This window comes from Phascolarctos cinereus, unplaced genomic scaffold (genome assembly GCF_003287225.1).
Source record: "Phascolarctos cinereus isolate Bilbo 61053 unplaced genomic scaffold, phaCin_HiC Scaffold_726;HRSCAF=1367, whole genome shotgun sequence".
Lineage (NCBI taxonomy): Eukaryota > Metazoa > Chordata > Mammalia > Diprotodontia > Phascolarctidae > Phascolarctos > Phascolarctos cinereus.
The window spans coordinates 69,228,409-69,236,195 of NW_027556098.1; positions in this window are offsets into that span (position 1 = coordinate 69,228,409).

Genomic DNA, 7,787 nt, shown 5'->3' on the forward strand with positions numbered 1-7,787 from the left:
ATAGGGAGAAAATTATAGGCAGGCTGTCCTTGCATGAATAGTAGTATGCCTAGTCTCTTTAACCAAAGTTTCATATATTTTAGCTATATATAGTAAATCTGAATATTTATTTCATTTTTTAACCTCAAAGATGAACTACTACATAGGAAAGTGATATAAAGCAAATATATTAGAAAATCACTTAATTACTAATCTAGAGAGAAGAGAGCTAGCAACCTCACTTATCATGACATCAGAATTTTTTTTTTCCTCCCTGAAAGCTGTCTAATTATACACTGATTAAATTGGGCTGTGTGATTTTGCAGGTCATAATCATATGCCTGGAGATAGCTTGTGGTCAACAATGTCTTAACATTTTAAAAGGACAGTAAAAATAATGCCTCATAATTATGTATATAGATGAAACACAGATTATATATATATATATATATACATATATATATATACATGTATATATATGGATGTTATATATACATATACACAAACATATGTACACATACATATACATATATCTACATTTGCAAATAAGTTTGTAAATATATTTATACATGTAGAGAGATTTAAATATATGCATTTCTAAATATACCCATGTGTATATGTGTCTGTGTGTGTATTTATGGCTTATGGATATGACATTGGAGACTCAGAAGGGTTAACTATTCTATTTCTATTAATGTTGAGGAGGGAGGTATAATTATGTAGTGAAAGCTATAATGGAAAAAAAAATATTTGAATCTCTCATTCTTATGTGTTAAGAGCTTCAACTGAAGAAAGTACTTTCAAGTATGATTCCTCATTTCTGTGAACTCTCTACCCAATTCCCCATACCCACCCCCTCTAAATACTTGTTGCCATACCCCTCTCATCACTTGAACATTTTTTCTATCTCAATACATCCTCCTAACTTCCTCCTGTTAAAGAGGAAAAGTTAAGGCCCTTTACATGTGCCCAAGTCCTTGTATCTCAATCTATCAGTGATTCCAACTCATTTTTATACCTTTGGTATGTGACTCTCCTTTGGCTCCTTTCTTTTTAACTACAAATGTATTCATGTCTTCTTCAACCAAAAAAAAAATCTTTCTCATGACTCTGACATACCACTGGGCTCTGTCTCATCTCTCTCTCAATCTCTCTGTCTCTCTCTCTGTCTCTCTGTCTGTCTGTCTCTTTTTCTCCACTGTCTGTTTCTATCACTCTTTCATGAGTAATACCATACACTTTGTCCTCTCTGCTGATAAATGGCCTCATGTACTTCTCCCTCAACACTTGAATAAAAATGATCCTTGAAAAGGCCCAATGATCAGATGGTAGATAATAATCATATTTTCTGTCTTATCTTTCTTGTCTCTGTGACGTAGTTGAAACTATTAACTGGCTTCTACTCTTTTTGTCCATATCTTCTCTAATCTTCCATGTTATTACATTATTTTACTTCTTCCATCTGTTTTATTTGTCTTGTCTCCTTGAATGACACTTCTTCTTTCCCATATCATCTAAATGTGGGTGTTTTCCAAAGTTTTATTTTTCACTGTCTATTCACAATTAAGAGAAAAGAGAAGACAACCAAGGATTAAACTTTGGAAAACATCCAGTTTTGTTTTGTTTTGCTTTGTTTTGTTTTTTGGGATGTAAGTGAAGAACGCAATCATGATGCCAGCCAAGGAGAAAGAAGATTAAAAATCTCATTGGTTTTCATCTATATCCACAATTCATTAATCATTATCAACTATATGTAGTTGACTCTCAAATCTTTATCTGTGTTGTTGTTAAGTCACTTTAGTCTGGTGTGACTTTTTGTGATTCCATTTTGGGTTTTCTTAACAAAGATACTTAAGTGTTTTGTTACTCCCTTCTCAGCCTCATTTTACAAATTAAGAAAATGAGGAAAACAGGGGGTAACACAGCTAGTAAATGTCCGAGCCTGGATTTGAACTCAGGTTTTCCTGATTCCAGGCCTGTTACTCTATCCACTCTGCTATCTAAATGCCACAACAATAACTTTATTCTAGTTCTAATCTATTTCCCAAATGCTTTCTTTTGGATATTTCACATGAATGACACATGTTTATTTAAAGTGCAACATATATAAAATAACAACTACTATCTCATGAAACCAGCTCTTCCTTCTTATTTACGTGTTTCAATTATTGTTACAGATTTTTCCTTTCTCTCTGACCTGAAACCTTGGCAACATTGGTATACATTAGACTCATCCATTAAGTCACAAAAATCCTACTGATGCTAATTTTATCATCTTTCACATGTAATCCTTATTTTTCATTCTCTGAAGCAGACATGCCCCTAGGGAAGAGGAAAGGTCAGGTAGGAAACTTCAGACAAGCAGCAAGACAGCTAAGTCTGTGGGTATTCATCTTTTCATTGGGTTAGTTTTCCCTGTTGCCTGCTGTGATGGAATCCCATGTTGCCCATCTCTGGGGCTCCAGACAGACAAATGGTGCTTCCACCAACAGCCTTCACCCCTGACTCTTCAATACACACGTTTTCAAAAGAATCAAAGGATTCTCAAAGCAAAAGTAAAGAGTTAATGCATTTTAGGCATTACTGATAGCAAAGGCACAGAGAGAGAGAAAATGTGATTTCATATGGGGGGAACAGAAAGCAGGCCAGTTTGTCTGGAATGTAAAATGTGTGAAGGAGTGTGTTGAGGAATCAGCCTGGGAAATTAAGCCAGAACTAAATTGTAAAGGGCTCAAAAGGTCCAACCAGGGGTGAGGAACCTGTAGCCTCTAGGCCACATGTGGCCCTCTAGGTCCTCAAGTGGAGCCCTTTGCCTGAATCCAGACTTCACAGAACAAATCCCCTTAATAAAAAGATTTGTCCTGTAAAACTTGGAATCAGTCCAAAGGCCACACCCAAGGACCCAGAAGGCCACATGTGGCCTTGAGGCCGCAGGTTCCCTACGCTATGTCCAAACATTTTGTACTTTCTCCTATGGGCAACAGAAAACCACTGAAGCTGTTTTGAGTAGGAGAGTGACATGGCCAGGCCTATGCCTTAGAAATGTCATTTTGGCAGCTATGCAGAGGATAATTGGTTGAGCTGAGAATCCAATGATTCAAAATATCTCATGGTACATCATCTGTCTTGATTACGATCACCCTGCTTTTTCTACATCCAAGGTTTTCTCTCTATACAAATGGCTCTCAAACATTTGGGTATCATACCTTAACAAAGAGTCTGGCACATAATAGGGCTTAATAAATGTATATTGATTGACTATTGATTTATGTTCTTATACTCTCAAATATTATTGAGAACCCCAAAGAAATTTATTTGGATTATATCTATTAATATTTACCATATCAGAAATTGAAACTGATCATATTAAAATATTTGTCATTTAAAAATATTGATGACAAACCTATTACATGTTAATATAATAACATATTTTTATGAAAAAATGTGTTTTTCAAATCAAAAACCTCTAGTGAGAAAAGTGACATTGTTTTATTTCTGCAATTTTTTAAAATGTCTGGCTCAATAGAAGACAGCTAAGTTCTCTTTTATGCTTCTCTTTTCAATCTATTGTGATAGGTTGTTTTGATTCAAGTATATGAAGAAAATCTGGCCTTTCACAGATACATAGTAGGAAAAAGAAGTAGTATTTTAAGAGACAAAGAATGTTTTAGTCTTATTATGAAAGTAGTTTTAACCTCATGGAGTATCTGAAAGGTCCTGGAAACCCTCTTAACTTCCTACTTTCTGCAGCAACTCCCTAAGTCAGTCAGCTATAAGCATGTTGCTGTCTGTCTCACTGGAGGAAAGTTTTATACTGAAAATTTGCTTCACTAATAAATTCACAGGTCTGGACAAAATATATGTGCATTTGCACTCTCACGTGTATGACTATGAAATTCTTAAAAGCAGTTAGTAACATTTCCTCTTACTGCCTGAAGATGGAAAATATCTACATCTTTTTTGTGTGTTATCTGTCATAAGACAAATCTCTAGCTTCTTGAGACTTCCCATTAGCTTTGACTCCTAGGGCAGAAAAAAATTTGATCCACTCAAAGCTCAAATGAAGAGTGAAAAAAAAATCTTTTATTTCTTTTATTTCCTTGCACCCAAAATAGCGATCTCATTTAAAAATAAGCTGAAGAATACAGAAACCTTCGATCTTGGACATTATTTTTAGAAAAAAAAATAAAAATAGGTTGTGCTTGTTTTCAGGCTTGGTCAGAGAATCAGATTCTAAAGTAAGTAATATCATCATTATCATCAACAGTGCTTTTTGATGATCTTATAGGTATGAGACATTTGTCCTTGATCCCTACCCCCCCAAAAAACCTTAGCTTTTAAAACATTTTCAATTTTCATATTGTATTTAATAAGCTTATGCCATGTGGAAAACTCTCCCAGCCAAACCAAATCTGTTTAGTGTTGGTTAATATTTATTAGGTACTTATTCACTTCAAGGTACTACTCAAAGTGACAGTTTTGCCTTGGAAATCTTTAAATGGCAAGTACACAACTTTTTTTTTCTTTTTTATCGAACTCTATACAAGTTGCATTTTATTTATTTATTTATTTATTTTGATTTATCAACACCTGATTGTATTTCTGAATGCAAATTTAAAGGAGTCCCTATAGCTATAAAATCATCTAATTACTATAAAAAGTCTGCATGGTGTATTGGAAAGAAAGCTTGATTTGAAGACATGGGTTTGCATCCTGGCTTTGCTACTTGCTACCTATATGACCTTGAGCAAATCACCTAATTTTGGGGCCTCAATTTCTGTGTCTGTAAAATAATGCCTTTTGTGAGCCCTATATCCTATAACTCAATTAGGTGCATTAATGTTTACCTCCTGGATTTTTCTTCTACCATACAACATCTCCATTATAGACTACACACAGATCATAAATGACAAATTTTAAAACAAAGATGTTGTGTCTACATTTTCAGTAGATTTCATTTAATTCCAGGCCTTGCTAATGTAATGACTCAGAATATAACTGATCATTGACTGTGTGCCTAAAACAGAATTAAATACTGTGTTGACTAAAAAGAAGACACTATAAATGATGGCACCTGCCCTCAAAGAGCTCACAGACTATGAAGTGAATTGGCTTTCTCATGCCTGGGACCTTATAGCTAGCAGCTAATGGGATTAGTAAAAAATCCCCACTTGAATACCTGAATGTCTCTTATCATTGAAATCCATTTCCCTCTTTTATCAATGGAGGAAATGAAGAACAGATGTTCCTGTTTGTAGTGTGTTCTTGCCACTCATTTTCCCCCTAAGTGATAATCAATCAGAATTCATTTAACCTTTCCAAACAATTCCCCATTCCCCACACTTTTATATTGCTTTCATTGCTATTTTATGGATTCTCTTCAGTTTTTCCACACATTTATTGTTCTATGGAGCCCAAGCAGCAAGGAAATTCTCAGATGTTTGTCAAGTATTGTGTGTGTGTGTGTGTGTGTGTGTGTGTGTGTGTGTTTAATATTATGCTGCTAATGTAGCTTGAAATTTTCCTGACTCAGCCTAGCAATAGAGCATAGAAGACCCTTAAATATTTATTAAATAAAATCATTAGTAAGCTAAATAAGTGTTTTGAAATTACACACACACACACACACACACACACACACACACACACACACACGGGACAGTTAGGTTGCCCAGTGGCTAGGGGTCAGGCCTGGAGTCAGAAAACTTGATTTCAAATCAGGCCTTAGACACTTCCTGTGTGACCCTGGGAAATTCACTTAACCCAGTTTGCCTCAGTTACTTCATCTGTAAAATGAGCTGGAGAAGGAAATGGCAAACCACTCCAGTATGTTTCCCAAGAAAACCCCAAATGGATTCATAAAGAATTGGACAGGACTGAAACAACTGAAGAACTATCTATTCTTTCTATCTCTCTATCTCTGTCTATGCCAGTGGTGGGGAACCAGCGGCCTTGAGGCCACATCTAGGCCACAACTAGACTCTTGGGTGTGACCTTTGACTGAGTCCAAGTTTTACAGAACAAATCCTTTTATTAAGAGGATTTGTTCTGTGAAGTTTGGATTCAGTCAAAGGGCAGCACTTGAGGACCTAGAGGGCCATATGTGGCCTTGAGCCACAGGCTCCCCAGTCCTGAATTCTATCCACACACACACACATATACACACAAACACATTTATACAAGATATGTAGATATCTATTCTTGCATCCTGGAATCATAGCCTTGGTGAAGCATCAAGGCAATCTTAAGGAAAAATAAGCAGTGGCAAATCAGTGCCATTTTGATCATCTTCTCCTTTATCCTCTTAGGGAGGTATCACAGGACCCTGAGTCCAAGGCTCTGGGAACAGCAGTAGTCCCCAGATTACTCATCCTGCTGCTAGCTCTAAAGCTATCGTCTTGGGTAGCAATTTCTGTGGCGAAAAGATGTACCATCCCTGTCCCCATGTCTAGACCCAGTCAAGCACCCTGAGTATAACAGGAACCCCCATACCCACCAGTAGCCAACAGAACATTGACCTTGCATCCATTATAGCTTCTGCAACCATCATCCAGGGAGGCTATTATTGTGATAATAAGACCCGACAATTTCCCATGTAACTTTTATAGTCCCTGCTTCTTCAGCAGCTAAAGACAGCTAACAAAGATCTGGAAAAGAATATTCTTGACACCAAAATTCTTGCTGCTGTCAAGAGGTTTAATATCACAAATGGTGATAGATATATAATAGATAGATAGATAGATAGATAGATAGATAGATAGATAGATAGATAATTTCCTCCATGACAATAAAAGCTCCTTGAGAGCAGGACTGTTTTGCTTTTCTATCTTTATCCCTACAAATAGATTTATTATGTGCTTAATAACCATTCATTCATCTACTCATTATAGAAAGTTTAATGCTTTATGATGTATTTTATTTTGAAAGAAAAAAAATATTTTAAACATTTCATTATGTGACTAACTAGACCCAAACTAAAACTATGATAAGTTTTACTAACTTTCTTCATTATTTTAAACTGTGATGGATTGCTCCACTAACTATTCCCAACTAGGCCCCCTGAGATATAGAAACACTGCCAGAACTGAAACATTGCTATTTCTGCCTCATCTGAAAATAGAAGGTGTTAGAATTTGTATCACAAAATATACTTAAAGAATTTCATAAGAGTCTTAAGAAGTTTTTTTTAAATATAAGGGTACCCCCCAACCTCATTTATTTTATATATTTAATTGCTTTAAATATTTTTAATATTGTCTGTTTTATATCATCTCCATTTCCTAATGTATCCCTCCTACATTCTGCTCTCAAGGACATCCTGGAAAGAAAGAGAAAAAGAAAGAAAGGGAGAAAGGAAGAAAGAGAGGAAGGAAGGAAAGAAGGAAAGAAGCAAGAAAGGGAGGGAGGGAGGGAGGGAAGGAAGGAAGGAAGGAAGGAAGGAAGGAAGGAAGGAAGGAACGAAAGAAGGAAGGAAGGAAGGAAGGAAGGAACGAAAGAAGGAAGGAAGGAAGGAAGGAAAACTGAAGGTTCCGGTTTCACCTAGGAGGACATTTTTATGCTTTTAAGTGACTAGCAAGCTACAACATTTTGGGCAGAAGCCAAAAAAAAAAACCAAACTAAACTATTTCAAGGGAGATGCATTTGGAGCCTTGGCTGGTCCCCAGTCACATTTTGGGGATAGCTTTATTATCTTTCAGGAAAACAAGCAAACAAACAAAACACTAGCCTAATCCATGTTGTGGAGAGTAGGGGTAATTCTAGTAGGTAGTGGTTTTATCACACATGGGTTTAATAATAATCTCTATTCT